Genomic DNA, 17257 nt, shown 5'->3' with positions numbered 1-17257 from the left:
CCCCGTTCTGGTTTTGCTGAATACTGTTTCACTGAGTCTTTCCAGAACCAGGGGCCACTCCTCCTTTCTTCTTGTACCTCATTTGATGTGTGGATTATGTTTTGGGTATTCCAGTTTTCTAGGTTAATATCCACTTATTAGTGAGTGCATACCATGATTCACCTTTTGAGTCTGGGTTACCTCACTGAGTATGATGTTCTCTAGCTCCATCCATTTGCCTAAGAATTTCATGAATTCATTGTTTCTAATGGCTGAATAGTACTCCATTGTGTAGATATACCACATTGAGATTGGTGCTTGAATGGCTTCATGCTGTAGGAAGTGAGCCTCTCCTCTCTCCCCACTCCACTAATTTTACAAGCCATATGTACCATTGGATTTACTAACACATCTTCTTAGAGAATGGCAGGAAAAACAATAGCAAATGTAACAAGAAAACATTTATAAGTCATATACGACGCACAACTATGCAGAAAGTTATCATTTTTTAAAGCCTGCAAACTGTGGCTCAGAAGAAGTCTCCTGTGTCCTAGGCATGGTGAATATCAAGCCTAATGCTCCAGAAAGATTTGTATCTTTGATTCTGGGTATGACTCATGTCTTGCTTAATGGGGGCTATTGAATAAGCATGTGATTCTGAGCAGAGCCTGGGTTGTGGTTATCAGCTTTGTCTCTTCCAGTGATACTTTGCTTCCTGTCTTATGGGGGTTCAGGGCACAATGGTCTACTGTTAGATAACCCTTGTCTCACCGTGCACACTCAGTTGCCTCTCTTCCAGAGGTTTAAGTTCTGGACTCAGGAACAAGATTCCACTAAGGCCTTCTCGCCTTAGAGAAACAAGGTCTCTTAAGAACATGACCTCCAAGGAACACTGAAACCTCCCTCTGGTCTCATCTATGATTTCTTAAACAGAGTCAAGAATGACTTATTAATTCATTCCTAGTAGCTATGGAAGGAAGAGAGAGAAGAGACATTTAAAGATATTATTGAACAACTTAATAAACATGCTTCCAATTTATTTAGCACACAGATTTTAAACAGAATTCTACCTATAAAATGAGAAGTAGCCATTTGGGTTAGAAGGCAGAACACAATACAAACCCCTAAACACATTTCTAGGGAAGACTTTTCTACTGGATGTGGACCCAATACAGGAAAGAAGAGAGAGTGGAATTAGCAGCTTTTTTAAAAAATGAAATAAAACTAATGCTTATAGACATTTCCAAGTTAGAATCTCCTGACCAAGCCAATGCTACTAATACTTAACCTGGAAAGTGTCTTTCAGAACATAGTGTTGTATAAGAATGGGAAGAGACTTAGTTACTATCAAGAGCTAGATTCCAGTCTCAGTGCAAACAAGGAAGATGTGTTGAATTTGGTATAGACTGGAGCAGAATCCCTCCTCAGTCTGAAGGACTAGTTTCTCACCACACTTGTTCTTGGTAGGCTTTCTCCATCCCTGCATAGCAGTTCACTTGCTCCGTGTGGTTTATATGCACGAACATAGTTACAGTTCAGACTCACATCATGTGGAAGGCAGGCATGGCCGCCCTCCATATCACCTGCCAACTGACTCAGCATGAAATATAATGACTCAGCATGGCTTGAAGGTAAAAATAGGTATAATGATTTACTGAACTTCATGCTCTTTGGAGTGTACATGGGGCAGTAAATTTGATGCCACCAGAGGCTTGTAAAACAAACTGACTTGCCACAGTTAATAGATCAGAGATGGTGGGGAAAGAATTTATCCTAGCATTGAAATTCCCCTCTCCAACTTTCACGTAGCCTTTCTGGTAGATAGGTAGAGCCCATCATATGGTGCTGTGTGAAGGAATTACAAATCTTGACAATCTGCCCTGACAATGCAAGCATATTGAAGTGCATATCCTATTCGTGGGGGCAGATGGTAGATGTTTTCCTTCAGTTGTCCTGGCCAATGTAAATTGCCTCACTGGACCATGAGAATACAAGCAGGAAGTGACCCACCTTCGCAAATCTACCTACAGTTAGTCTGTTATGTTGATATTTAATCGAGGGAAGAGTTAGCTGACATATGAGTACTCTTCTACTCCTGCTTGATTAAATCGTATTAGCATCCTGTGACTCATATATTCTAGATTTATGCAATTCTATTTTGAGTAAAGAACACAAAATATATAGCTTCCAATTTTCCAAATTGTCCAACAAGCTTATTTTCTTTGAAATTGTTATTATTTTAATTAAAGAAATCTAAGCAGAAAAGTTCAGTCATAAAAGTGCTTTTGACTCAAAGGGAAAACAGGGATTTTTGAAGGGGCTTTTAAAACTAAGGGCCTCTTGAATACAGCAACAAGGTTTTAAATCTTAGAAATGATGTGGTTCAACATACAAACAAAATCTCCAAGGATTTGCTGAACAATAGATTAGTTTGACAGACCATTTTCTCATCCCAGTTTAACTCCTCCAAGTTGCTTAGATGAAAACTGTGTGCTAGCTTAGTTCTTTTGTTCTAGCAAAAGAAAACTCACCAAGTTAATGCCTCGAATTGTTTCTTCTAAAATACATGACGGGTGGAATCTGTTGAAAGATATGTAAGCAAATGATTGATGGGGCTTCTGAGAACATTGTTGTGAGAAGACATTCTCTCTGGCGTCTGGGTTGGTGCGGTGAGGGGCTGTGGTGAAGCAGCCCTTCCTCTCTGAGAATACTGCAGCCTTCTTGTTAATTCTCACACCTGTTTTGCCAAAGCCAGTTTTTTCTTCCCCTCAGAAAAAAATGTAATGGAAGTAAAACTCACTGAGAATATAAACCACCCACTGGCAGCTGAGTTTCTGATGTGGATCTCACATGTAGCAGTAAGGTAAAGTACACCACAGGAAGAACCCTCAAAAGGTCATCTTTTTTTTTAAATCACATGTATTGGATTCTTCTCTTGATTCTTCAGAACAGAATTTACTGACCTTATTGTTACTTTGCACTCAGACACTGGTATTGATCTCATAGCATCTTTCTCTAGTGCTCTAAGATACCAGAGACTGGTATCTTAGAAACGCTCAGGCTGTGTGCAGAACTCATGATAACCAGCAGTCTGATAGAGACTAAGAACAGAAAGGGAACCTAACAAGATGACGGATGCAAGAGTGCCTTGCTCCTTCCAGTGCTCTCTTGGGTCTTGGCTCTTCTACACTGATGGGACAAAGTACATCACAAATATGGGGTATTATCTAGTGGCGGGCTCTGCCTTACTAAGCCAGGACATTCCCTTTGTTACCAAGGGAACAGAGAAATAAAGTGCCATTCTACAAGTTTCATACTTACTCATGTCTCAGATGTCATTTAGCAATATCATTCAAAACACATTTACTTAAGATCATCATCAAAGCTTCGAAGTGCATGCATTAAATTACTGAGACTTGGAGCTTAACTGATTCGTTATTTCGAAAGTGTTTGAGTAGAAATTCACTCTTATTTCACCTAAAGTAAACCCCAAAACAAAAAATCAGTAATATAACAATACTTAGAAGGGCTGTGTCTTCCTATATCCTTATATTTATGGGAGATGCTTATTTGCATGTAAATATAATCAGTATTCTAGCAGCAAAAATGTCTCAGATAGCTTTTAAAACAGTCCCAGGCTGATGGTGACTTGTCACATTATCACAAACCTGTCTCTTAAGCTATTTTCTCTACAGTGAGATGTTCTCATATGTAAATATTATCTTGGCAGCATTTAAGTAGAAATCAAATAAACACTGGTTTCAAAACAGCATTCTGCTTGGTAAATAAGAATATTGAAGGTATTTATATTAATCATGCTAAATGTTTTATTTAAATTAAGGTTTGCTTCTAGTGGTAAGCTCTATGTATATGATGTTATCTACTTATTATGATGAGAACAACTGACATCTTCTCTAGTAACCAGAAATTGAGATTTCTGTGAGCTACCAGTTCAGACATTTATCAAAAACATCATTTAGTACTTTCTGAGAGATATTCCTTTAACAAGTTATGACTTGGCAGATTGTTTTTTAAAATTAAAGGTCAGAAACAGCAACTGTTTTAAAAGAAGAGAACATCTAACTGTGCCAGTAAATGATTTCCAAAGTATGTTTTCTCTCATTAGCTAACATGTAACTTGCTTCCTCAGGCTCCCTGGCTGTGCTTTTGGGGTTTTTTTTTGGATAAAAATATAATACTTTATTGTAATATAGGATACTTTACCTTAATGAACTGTATAGAAGTTAACAGGAATGTATATTGTTTGGGACTGGGCAAGTGTTTATTTTTGTGCCTGCTTTAATCTAGCTGTGTGTGTTTTTATTGATGACCTTATTACAGTAAAGTGATTGTGCTTCAGGGTCATTTATAAATACTATTGGTATGATACGTCTGTTAACATTTTGCTCTGAAAGTTATGAGTCTTTTCAAATGCATGACATAATTACTCACAAAATTACCAGTTTGACAGCCAAGAATAAGGTATTAAGACACAATTTGCTATTATTATTTCTTTCTAGTCTTTCCACAGGGTCAGACTGTGTTCACCTAGGAGGCTTACGAACTTCACCTCATTTCAGTCTTAAGTTGTTGCTTCTAGGATCAAGAGGGATAGAATAACTCTAGTACTAGTACAAGGAATTGGAGAGGCCAAGAACAAGGAGGAAAGAAGGGGAGGGGGAAAGGGAGGTATAGAGGGAGAGATGGAGGGACTGAGGGGTGGAGGAAGGGAAGCTGGATGATAATTACTATTCTTTGTTCTCAGTGCAGTCACCTAGCATAGATAGCCAGGGTTGATCTAATCAAAAACACACTTCTTGGCCAGACTGAAGTGTGGATCCTGTACCTATGACACAGCAATTGTCGTGCACCTAGCTGCTGCCCATTGGGTAGCATGCATCCTGCTTTCCAGAGTGCTCCCTTATGGATCCTGTAAGATGCCCTTTTCTCTAGTTCTAGCTCAACATGCATTTGGCTTAGACTCTTCTGCAAAGCATATATTGTCTGCTCATTTATGCTATAAAATCTTTATCCCAAGGCTTAATTATATCGGTTTTTGTCCATAGAGTATTTATTCTAGGACTTACCCCAAATAACAAAATTCTTAAATCCTCAAGACCTTCATATGAAATGACATCATATTTTGCTCATAAGCTTCATTTATTCTGTACAGATACAATATAGACACAAATAAGAGTTGATCAAATCCATGAGTAAAGATCCCATGAGCACAGATGATTGACTGTATTAATCATGACTACAAGGCATGTAGTCATGTAGGCAGTATATATTCTAGAGCAGGATTGCCTCATAGGACTTGCTGTAGTGACAGAACTGATTGTATCTGTGTTTTCCAGTATGCCAATTGCTGGCTACATGTAGCTGGTGAGCAGAGGGAGTATGGTCAGCGCCCCAAGAAATGTGACCTTTGATTAGACTTTATTTTAATTCATGCAAATTCAAACACCCACATGTGCTCAATGGCTACCTTATTGTCTCACTCAGAAGAGATCTATATATCAATAGTGAAGACTTGAGGAAGAAGTTTATAAGACTGAGATGCAGGTGAGTCTTTGTCTGCCCACTGTAAACATCCCAACTCAGAAAACAGTTTCAGAAAGGAAATACAGGGCAAATTCTTGACTTTGGCAATGCTGCTTGAGTATTTGTTGCAAAATATACATTTATGTAGTGTTTTTGGTGAAATGAAACGTGTGGCTCACATATTTTGACATTGTTTCTTCTACCCTTACTTTTTTCCTTCTTCAGGTTTCAGAGGAAGACTTTCTGAATTATTATGCAGGTGTCAGCGCTTCAATTGACACAGATGCTTATTTTATTTTGATGATGACAAATTCTTGGAGATTATGAGTTTTGTTTAACATCCTCTTGGAGGAAATCGAGAGCACTCAGAAGGCAGAATGCATTTGCAAGGAGTCTGAAACTATGGATTTTAATAAGATGCAAACTAACTTTAGACAAAGAACTACAGGCAACTAATGACTAACTACTAAGAGAACTATTCTTTCCAGCAATGTGAGCTCTGATTGGTTACCCAATAAAAAAACAGTCATCCATGAAATCATATACTTTTAGACAACAAAAGTGTGCTTCTCGGTTTGTATTAATATATCTGTGCATCTATTTATTATTTATCATCTATCTATCATCTATCTATCTATCTATATCTCTTATCTCTCATATATCTATATATCGTCTATCTATAACTATCATCTATCTATTATAATAATAAAGAAGAAGAGTACATATGTTTTAGAGAAAGGTGATATGAAAAAGGTTGGAGGGAAGAAAGAAAGAGGGAGAAGTGATATATTTTACCTAAATATATTCTAAAAGATAAAAGTAAAGTGTTTTTTAAAATCTGGTGTTTTAATTGCTCAATAGATCTTGAGCAATCTTAATAAGAACTTGAATGTGTTCATTTCCACAAATGCCTGAAAATATGCTTTTAAGTCAATATGAAAGGAAGAAAAAACAAAAGAAGAGAATCATAAACAGATTAGGAGGTGGTTTCTGTATAAAAGTCATTTGTAGTGGATATGTCTGTTGTATAGACAAATATAGAAGTCCCCCACAGCTCTGTGTCATTCCTGGTCTTGGCTGATGTATAATTGTAAAATTCTATGAATTTACTTACTCTACTGAAATATATCACATTTTATTCTTAAAAGTATGATTTTCTGTAGTTGCAAATTTTAATACAAAGTTTAAAACTCAGCAAAATTCCATGCCATCAAGTACAAGAGACATAAATACATGAGAAATGGCAGGTGTGCTGGGGTAACACACCAGGTTGGCAATTGGGCTTTCACAGAATGAAATCACTCATCAGTTCAGCAAAGAGATGATGGAGTGACAGCTACAACTGGATGCATTTTGGGACTTTGTGTAAACTACAGAGATGGGTTTCATTCCATTTGGAGAATTTTTCAAGTGATTTTTTAAAAATTCTTTTAGAGCTTTATGTAAGAGAACTGCATTTATACCATTTCTTCACCTCCTTCATTCACCTCCTCTAAGTTCTCCCATTTGCCCCCATTCCCTACTAATTTCATGATCTCTTCTTCAATTCTGACTGTTATACACACACAAACAATACATACCTGTGATACACACATGCACACATACATACAGACACACACATACAGACACACAACCTACTGAGTCCATTTAATTTATATTTGCTTATATGTACATGTGTTGAGAGATGACCACAGGGATTGTAGAATATATTGTGGGGCTCATCCCTGAAGAAAACTAGGAATTTTCCAAGGGTTTTTTGTTGTTGTTATAAAAATATTTGGCTGCATATTTCAAAATTATTTGGCAGAATATCCGATAAGGGTGGAGGTCATGCTACGAAAAATGGGTCAAGATGTGTTTATTCCTTCCCCCCAAAAGAAAGAGGAATTACCTTATTTTTAGCTGTAACAAGATAGCTTCTGACCTTAAGAGGAAGTCAGGCTGGTCCATCCATGACTATGATATTTTATTTATATATAAAATATGATATTTATATTTTATAAGAATGGAGATACATTACTCTTTTAAGCCTGTTGCAGCAACATGCAATGGATTTGGTTGTATTGTATGTTTCATGAGCAAACCAAACTTTCTCACAGTCAAGCTGGAAGACAAAATCAAGATGCCGGAAGATTCAATCTGGTGAATCCAACATTAAGAATGTAAGAAATAAGGAGAAAGGGGGCAGCCTTGTCTGGTCCCTGATTTCAGTGGGATTGCTTCAAGTTTCTTTCCATTTAGTTTGATGCTGGGTACCGGTTTGCTGTATATTGCTTTTACTATGTTTAGGTATGGGCCTTGAATTCCTGTTCTCTCCAAGACTTTAAGCATGAAAGGATGCTGAATTTTGTCAAATGCTTTTTCAGCATCCAATGAAATGACCATGTGGTTTTGTTCTTTGAGTTTGTTTATGTAGTGGATTGCATTGATGGATTTCCGTATATTGAACAAACCCTGCATTCCCGGGATAAAGCCTACTTGATCATGGTGGATGATCGTTTTGATGTGTTCTTGGATTTGGTTGGCAAGAATTTTATTGAGTATTTTTGCATCGATGTTCATAAGGGAAATTGGTCTGAAGTTCTTTTTCTTTGTTGGATCTTTGTGTGGTTTCTAGAGAACATCATAGTAAGTGAGGTAACCCAGACTCAAAAGGTGAATCATGGTATGCACTCACTAATAAGTGGATATTAACCTAGAAAACTGGAATACCCAAAACATAACCCACACATCAAATGAGGTACAAGAAGAAAGGAGGAGTGGCCCCTTGTTCTGGAAAGACTCAGTGAAGCAGTATTCGGCAAAACCAGAACGGGGAAGTGGGAAGGGGTGGGTGGGAGGACAGGGGAAGAGAAAGGGGCTTATGGGACTTTCAGGAAGTGGGGGACTAGAAAAGGGGAAATCATTTGAAATGTAAATAAAAATTATATCGAAAAAAAAAAGAAATAGCAGCTTAACTCTTAGTTATAATAATTACAGAGAAATATAGTTCTAATAGCAAAACTTCTTTCTGTTGAGAGCTGACTTAATGGAAGCAGAGTAAAAGTGGTTTTCTGGACAGGAAGCTGTCTCTCTCTTAAAAGCCATGGTCCTCATTGCCTTTCTCTTGATCATGGAAACACTTGGTGGTCTCAATCCTCTGTGGAATATCTTGTATAGATCTTGGTCAGGATGAAAAAACAGAACTGAGATCTGCCCATTCTTAGCAATTTTAGCAACTATAAAAACTTATATAACCAGGCAAGGTAATGATTTTCCAGAAATCAAATCCTATAACCAGGGTCTGTTGGTATCATTCTGCACTTGAATTTGTGCTACAACTCAGTGGCAACTCTATATTTTTCTGTCTCTGTGGAATGCAGGGAGACATTTTTCATTTATCTAAATTAGGAACTCTTTTTTCCTGAAGGGAATTGAAATTATCATGTATATACATTAACTAGTTATTTATTAATGTCAGAAAATGAGAAAATTTTTATTCTAGAGGCAAATCCGTCATTGGAATACTAATTACAGTCATGAGAGATTTTTAGTCATTTAACTCAGAGCAAGGGGTTTGAATATTAATCATGAGAATATTAAGCTGCTTTCTGCAGCATGCCAATGAGATCACAATATTCATATCATAAAACTATAAAAGATATTCTCTGGCCTTTCTTTTTGAATATCTAACTGTAAAAGGGAGACTTTAGTTTCATTAATATAAATAGTCATGAACTTGCTCTGGGTATAGCCAACCTTGTCTACCCAGTGATGTTGGTTTCTTTAGGGAAATTGGCCTTTGAGCTGGGCCAGATTACATTTTTCAGTGTCTTGATTTTGACTTCCAGATTCCAGAACTGTGTTGTTGTTGTTGCTGTTGTTTTATTACAAGCGAGCAAATTTATTTTATGTTGGTTACCAGGCTGAGTAGAATAAAGCATCTGAGTTATTAGTTTTATTTATATTATCACAGCTATCTCAGTGTTTCTTTGTGATTATTTTCATGTTGTTTGAGTGTACATTAATGTGTCTCCATTGAGAATATGTCAGAATTTAGCTGCTTTGTGTACATCATATCAGAGGGGAAAAGGAATAAAATAAATTATAATTTCAAAAATTAAAAAATTGAAAAGTGAATAAATTGTACCTGGAGATCATTAAATAAAATAACTAATCCATACAATTTAATAAATCAGGAGGAGACATGCTGCAAATAAAGTGAACACTTTAAGGCCTGAGATTTTGAAACCACTAGGAAGAAAAGTAGCAAAAATTCAAGATACAGAGAAAACCAAAGACTTTCTGAATATGGCCTCAATATTAGAAGACACACAGTAAGAATATGTGAGGTTGAAATTCCATGATTTTGTGTGGCAAAGAAAGCAGCTGATAGAGGAGACATACTGGAGAATGCAGAAAATTTTGATGAATATTCATATGGAAGGAACCTGATACAAATAATGCAAATAAAAATATAATAAAAGAACAAATAATCTACCAGTAAATGGGCAAATGAATTGTCCAGAAAGTCCTCAAGTGAAGCAAAACTGTCAATGAATACATGCAATCGTTAGTCATAAAGGAAATACTAATTAAATTATTTTCAAAATCTGTTTCATAATAGGAAAATGATTAACATCAAGAAGCTAAACTAGAGCCTGGAGAGATGGCTCAGCACTATAGAGCACTTGCTGCTCTTGCATAGGACCTGCACTCAATTTCCAGAATCCATGAAGCAGCTTATAATTGTCTCTAACTCTGTGTCTAGAGGATTCATCATCCTCTTCTGACTTTAGCAGGCACCAGGCATGTACATGCTTGGAAGAGTACTACGCATGAATCATTTTTTTAAAAAAAGAAGATAATGATGGTTATGCAATGAAGAAATTCATATTCACCCTTGATGGAACCAACCTCAAACTAACTTTCCATTGCTATAAAAATCAGTACAATTTTTCCTCAAAAGATGGAAAATAAAACTATCATGTGACTCTGCTATACCATGTTTTGGTATGTACACAAAGAACTCTATTCAGCACTTAGTAGAGCTATCAACACATTGGTGATTACTTTAGCACTATTCACAAGAGACAGTAAGGAACCAACCTAAGTGCTCACCAATGGATGAGTAGATAAAGAAAATGTGATGTATGTGTCATACATGTGTACATGCATCACACATACATATGTACATACACACTACATACAAGGAAAAGTATTATTCAGACATCAAAAATACAAAATTATGTCATTTGTAGGTAACTAGTTGGAATTTAGAACACCATGTTAAGCAAAGCAAATCAAACTCAGAGAAACAGCACATTTTACTCTATTAGCAGAATCTGCCTTTAAAAAAGATGGTTGCCATGCTCCTACATCAGTATAATTTCTAAATGCAATCTGAATACCTGTCCTATACCCACAGAAAAGTCTGGGTCTATTCCTCATCAAAGAAGGTTCTTCTCATGGCAGATGAATGACAACAGAAACACACAGCTAGTCAAAATTCAGAGAAGCCCAACAGATAGAGAAGCTGCAACCAAACTGCTATATCCAAGGTTCAGAGAACAGAAGAGGAGAGGGACCAGAAACACTGCAAGAGCCAGAAAATGTATGTTAGGGGAGCAGCACTGATGAAATCTCAACAGCATGGTTACCCAAACCAGACTTACACAGTGTGTGCTAGTTTGTGTGCTAGCATCGATGGGGTAAATAATAGGAGGTCCACCTTTATATAAAGAGCTACAGGTTACTAACAACAGCTAAAAAAGGGAGAGTTGGTCTCCAGAAACTCAAAATATTTTCATATAATATGAAAATGTCACAATAAAGCCAGTTGGATTGTAGAAATAATATGTACTAGTAATACAATCATTTTTTGACATAAATAAAACCTAGTTTCCTCATCTAAGCAGGTGATAATAGTGACGACACTACAGAGTGAGGATCAAACAGGTAACATCCATGAATCTGTTCTCTTGTACCTGTGTCTAGCAACCGCTTAAGCACTGCACAAGTGCTTGCTAGTATTTCATGTCACTTCTCAGAGTCAACTCTTTATAGTTCTTGTCTCCTCTCACTTTGTATTCTCAGTTTTTCTCAATTATTTTTACAGATTTTAAAGCATGCCCTGCCTACATTCTCACACCTTTCTACACATCCCCACAGCAATTTTTAAGCCTAAAGTTCACCCACATCATTAATAGTTGTCTCTACCTCACTGGAAGTTCAGTCACCTCAGCTGGCAGTTAAGTCATCCATAATGTACTCTAGCTTTTGTTTTCAGAGGTATCTTCTATGGCGTATTGTCATTTCCCATGCTTCAGGTATGAATGAAGAATCTGCATAGTGTTCTGGTATTTGTTCTGAGTGAAAGAAAAATATCTAAAAACCTTTTAGCTGCTGAATGATGGGCATCTATTAAGTGACCATACAATGGGTCAGACTCAGCACCTTCATAGATTAAAAAAAAATGGCTTGTTAGTAGAGAATTCAATCATCTGCGTAGAAATTTTGGACTTTCACCATCCTAGCCTCTAAGGAGAAGAGGGTATTAGAGTTGAATTCTCATCACATGGAAAACCATATTCTATTCATCCCTGTGGAAGGGTATAATAAGCACTTGAAGCTCACTGTCTTCCAGGTGCTCTTTGGGGAAGAACACATCTATGTCACCTTTCTGAACTTAAATGGCACTATTCATGGCCAATAAGAAAATTTCTGATACAGACATTGGGTGTCTCCCTGTCTAGAGATCTCTTTGAAGTATATAAATAGAGACTTGGTGACAATACGACTAGTGTTCATTTTACAAATGACTTGGCAGGTGGTTAACAACACTTTTTGAAAGAGGCATCAGGTGCTCCTGTAACCCAGGCGGTAACATAAGAAAATTCTGTTTTATGACTTCCAAAGGGAAGCCTGATGTCTGAAGGTTAAATGAACCTTGGTACATCTGAAGACCCATGAGAAGATGGGAGAAATATTGGTCATGGTATTACTGGTCATTGATGTGGTCAGCCATAGTGGTCACTGCAGTAGTGAGATGTAGTGTTGGCTGTGAAGTCAGTCATAGTAGTTAGTCACTGTGGTGGTCATTGGGTCGTTCAGTTATAGTGTCCACTGAAATTGGCAGTCATAATGGTCAGCATGGTGCTCACTGATGAGGTCAGTTGTAGTGTTCATGGTGACGGTCAGTCATTGTGGCTACTGTGGAGGTCAGTTGTAGTATCTACTGTGATGGTCAGTAGCTGTCACTGATATGGTCAGTTGTTGTATCCACTGTTCTGGCCAGTCATAGTGGTCACAGTGGTGGTCATGTGTAGTGTTCACAGTACTGTTGCAATTTGGTGTGTCATAGGTTTCCTATCTGGGGTGAGTAGGATTGTATGTCATGTCCCTCAGCTGCTAAGCCTGTCTATGTTCTGTGTGAAGGTATAACATGTTTCTTTCATTTTCTCCTATTTCTCATTTTTAGACATAGACCACAATCTGACTTTTGCTTTTTCCAACATTCTGGGAATTTTACACTGGTGGAGAGCATCCCTATAGTCAAGTTGCTGCACACAGAGTCCCATTATCTGTCTTGTCTGCTGCTTTTACCTCTGAGTAGAAAACAAAATTTCATAGTTTTTCCTCTTCACCTCATCTTGGTAGCTGCCAAGATCTTTGTCTACTCTGTTTTTTCCCCCACTCAAACTTCAATAAAATTACTCTTGAGCTTTCTCCTGAGTTCATTTATTAATTTTTAATTTTCAAAAGTCTGTATGTAAAAGAACCTAAAAAAGTGAGGCAAGCTAATTTGAGAATCGCTTAGTAACCTAGGACTCCATTTGCCTCAGGCAGAATTTACATCCTTCTAATTATAATGTACATGTCAATCTGAAAACCGTCAGCTACACATACTCTGCACACATATACTCTGAATGTTATGAACCTAGCAACTCCAGGCCCCTACTTTCATTAGGTTACATATGAATCCCCTTTCTACGCAATTGAATAGACTTCTTCTACCCTAGCAAGAATAAAGTTTCATCCGGTCTGCACTGGTTCTGTATGTGTAAACAAAAAACAAACAGTACCCTTAAGAAATTGCTAAAGAGCTCCAGGGTGACATGTCTGTCTATGGGTACTAGTTGCCAGAGAAACCCAGCTTTACTATGGTGGTTGGAGGAGCAGCAGTGATCACATGTTGGCTGCTGGAAAGAACTGGATTCTCATTTCAGGTCATCATCAGAAAAGCTAAGTTTGCTATACAGTAAGGATCAGGAGATCTGACCCTGGTTGCAGAACCATTCCTGGTTGCAGAATACAGGGTTGTATTTCAACTTCATCTTTGCAGACCATCCTAGGAGATTACTAGGAATCCTTGGATGAGAAAGAAGGAACATTGTTGGTTGGAATAAAAACAGCTCCAGAAAGCAGGCTTCTCAAACTCATGGACAACAATCTGCTGAAGAAGCCAACTTTAAGAAACCAACTCGAAGCAATATGCAGAGAAGTAAGATGAGAGGAGCTGCCTCAGGAAAGAAGCATCTGGTTCACAGCCAAAGAATCTTGATCCAGCCCTGCCAGGTAGATGGGGAGGTTGCTCTGCTGAGAACCATCCCCTTCTGGTTCTGTTCAGAAGACAAGGAAGAACAAGCAGAAGGCTCCTGGCAACAGAGATGGCAGCAGTGCTAGTGAAGTTCCCCCAGCCCTCTTGGAAGAAAGGGGCAAGGGGTGACCCCACTGTACTGTGGGGAGCGAGGAGGCATTCAAGAGTAGGATGGGGGTGAAGGTGAAGATCCCTGAAGAATTAAAACCATGGCTGGTGGAAGACTGGGACTTGGTTACTAGGCAGAATCAGTTGTTTGAGCTCCCTGATAAAAAGAATGTAGATGCTATTCTTGAGGAGTATGCCATTTGCAAGAAATCACAGGGAAAGGTTGATAATAAGGAGTATGCAGTTAAAGAAGTTGTAGTAGGGATACAAGAGTATTTCAATATGATGCTGGGCACTCAGCTGCTCTACAAGTTTGAAAGGCCTCAGTATGCTTAGATTCTGCTGCCTCACCCTGATGCACCAATGTCGCAGATCTATGGGATGCCAGACCGAGATTATTCATGAGAATTGGGTCAGTGTTGACCTATACTCCCCTTGATGAGAAAAACCTGGCACTATTGCTGGGCTATCTGCATGATTTTTTTCTTTTTGCTTTTTTTTGGGGGGGTGGGTTTTTATTCGATATATTCTTTATTTACATTTCAAGTGAATTTCCTTTTCCTGGTTCCCCGAAAGTTCCATAAGCCCTCTTCCCTCCCCCTGTTCCCCAATCCACCCCTTCCCATGTCCCTGTCCTGGTATTCCCTGACACTGCTGCACTGAGCTTTTTCAGGATGGGGGAACACTCCTCCCTTCTTCTTGGACATTATTTGATATGTGCATTGTGTCTTGGGTATTCTAAGCTTCTAGGCTAATATCCATTTATCAGTGAGTGTATACCATGAGTGTTCTTTTGAGACTGGGTTACCTCACTTAGGATGATGTTCTCCAGTTCTATCCATTTGTCTAAGAATTTCATGAATTCATTGTTTCTAATGGCTGAATAGTACTCCATTGTGTATTTAGACCACATTTTCTGTATCCATTCCTCAGTTGAGGGACATCTGGGTTCTTTCCAGCTTCTGGTTATTATAAATAGGGCTGCTATAAACATAGGGGAGCATGTATCCCTATTACATGCTAGGGAATCCTGTGTGTATATGCCCAGGAGTAGTATAGCTGGGTCAAAGAATTCAGCCTCTCTGTTTACTGCCAGTGATTATGATTACAAAGTGGCTTCTGCTGACTATCATCTCAAAGTCCTGTGAAGGTCTACTGACCACTCACTAATGTCTGGTATCTGTAAACACTTCTGTTTAGTCCTTTCATGGTATAATTGATGTTATTTAAACCTGTCAGTGTAAAACAGGGTTTATATTTCAGTTTATTTTTCTGTTCTGTTGTAGACAGAAAATGAAAGGAGTGCCCAGCTCCTTTCCTCATTTCAAAGTTGCTACCAGTGATTAGACAAAGAAGAAATTCAGTAGACCATTTTATTGCCTAGTTGACAACATTGCTTGAATGCTAGTGGTTCTATCCCTTTGGCACTACATAGTTTTCTAATATGTGTTAATGCTACATGATGAGATGCCCTGGTTCCTATTGCCAAAGGTTCACCTTAATGTATATACCCGGAAACCCATGCATTTCTACTTTTTTTTAATGGTGCTTGATGTCCATAAAGAGCCATCCTCTGCAAGTCCATCCCTGTTGTTCCTTAGGAATTCATTCTATCTTTGCTCAAATTGTTGAAGGATGGTGGTTTGTTTCCTGGTTTTTGTATTTGAGTCTAATGCATGTTCTAACATGATAGAGGCAATGCATTATTGTGTAACCAAAGTTTTCTGAAAAGTTGATATTTTAAGAATTATATTTCAGATCTTAAATAAAATGTATTTCTACATTTCATAAGAAAGAAAGAAAGAAAGAAAGAAAGAAAGAAAGAAAGAAAAAGAGAAAGAAAGAAAGAAAGAAAGAAAGAAAGAAAGAAAGAAAGAAAGAAAGAAAGAAACAAAGAAACAAAGAAACAAAGAAACAAAGAAAGAAATTGCTAAAGAAAGGGGCTTAGCAGTTAAGAGCACTGACTGCTCTTCCAGAGGTCCTGAGTTCAATTCCCAGAAACCACATGGTGGCTCACAATCATCTATAATGGAATCTGATGCCCCCGTTTTGGTGTATCTGAAGATAGCTACAGCATATTCACATAAATAAATAAATAAATAAATAAATAAATAAATAAATAAATAAATATTAAAAAAGAAATTGCTAAAGAGAATCCTCTACTTACCATCTTATGCCAATGCACCATTCAGAGTTCTTAGGATTAAAATCAGACAGATGCATTAGGGGGAAAGAGCATGAACAAGATAAAAATGATTATATGACCTAATCATTGAGAATGGAACCACACTTAATACATTCTTTCATAATTAAACCTTCATTCTCATGAATCTTGAGTTTGTGTGTAAAGAAATCCTTAAATAATAATCATGACCTTTGAATATTTTTGTGTCTGTGGGCAGCTGCTCTCTAACAGTGCATGACAACCTGGGTTTTTTTTTGTATTTTTATTTTTAATTGGATATTTTATTTATTTACATATCAAATGTTATCCCCTTTCCCGGTTTCCCCTCTGCAAACCCCTATCCCATCCCTTCTTACCCTGCTTCTATGAAGGTGGTGCACCACCCACCTACCCATTCCCACCTTACCACTCTAACATTCCTCCACAGTAAGGCATCAAACCTTCACAGAACCAAGGGCCTCCCCTCCCATTGATGCCATGTAAGGCCCCTTCAGCTCCTTCAGTCCTTTCCCTAACTCCTCCATTAGGGTCCCTGTGCTCAGTCTGATGGTTGACTGTGAGCATCTGCATCTGTATTGGTCAGGTTCTGGCAGAGCCTCTCCTGAGACAGCTGAATCAGGCTCCTGACAACAAGCACTTCTTGGCATTTACAATAGTGTTTGGGTTTGGTGTCTGCATGAGGAATGGATCCCCAGGTGGGACAGTTTCTGGATGTCTGTTCCTTCAGTCTCTGCTCTACTCTTTGTCTCTGTATTTCCTTTAGACAGGAGCAATTCTGGGTTAAACTTTTGGAGATGGATGGGTAGGGCCATCCCTCAATCAAGGAGTCATGCCTAACCTCTAGATATGGTCTGGACAGGTTC

At 38.0% G+C, this 17257-nt stretch overlaps 1 pseudogene; it reads left to right on the top strand.

Annotated features, from left to right (window-relative positions):
• The first annotated feature begins 13932 nt into the window (after positions 1–13932).
• LOC127667119 (mortality factor 4-like protein 2) lies at positions 13933–15357 on the top strand (annotated as a pseudogene).
• The last annotated feature ends 1900 nt before the right edge of the window (positions 15358–17257 follow it).

This window comes from Apodemus sylvaticus, chromosome 16 (assembly GCF_947179515.1).
Source record: "Apodemus sylvaticus chromosome 16, mApoSyl1.1, whole genome shotgun sequence".
NCBI classification, from domain to species: Eukaryota; Metazoa; Chordata; class Mammalia; order Rodentia; family Muridae; genus Apodemus; species Apodemus sylvaticus.
Note: the sequence above shows the minus strand (reverse complement) of the source record. Positions and strands in the feature narration are given on the sequence as shown.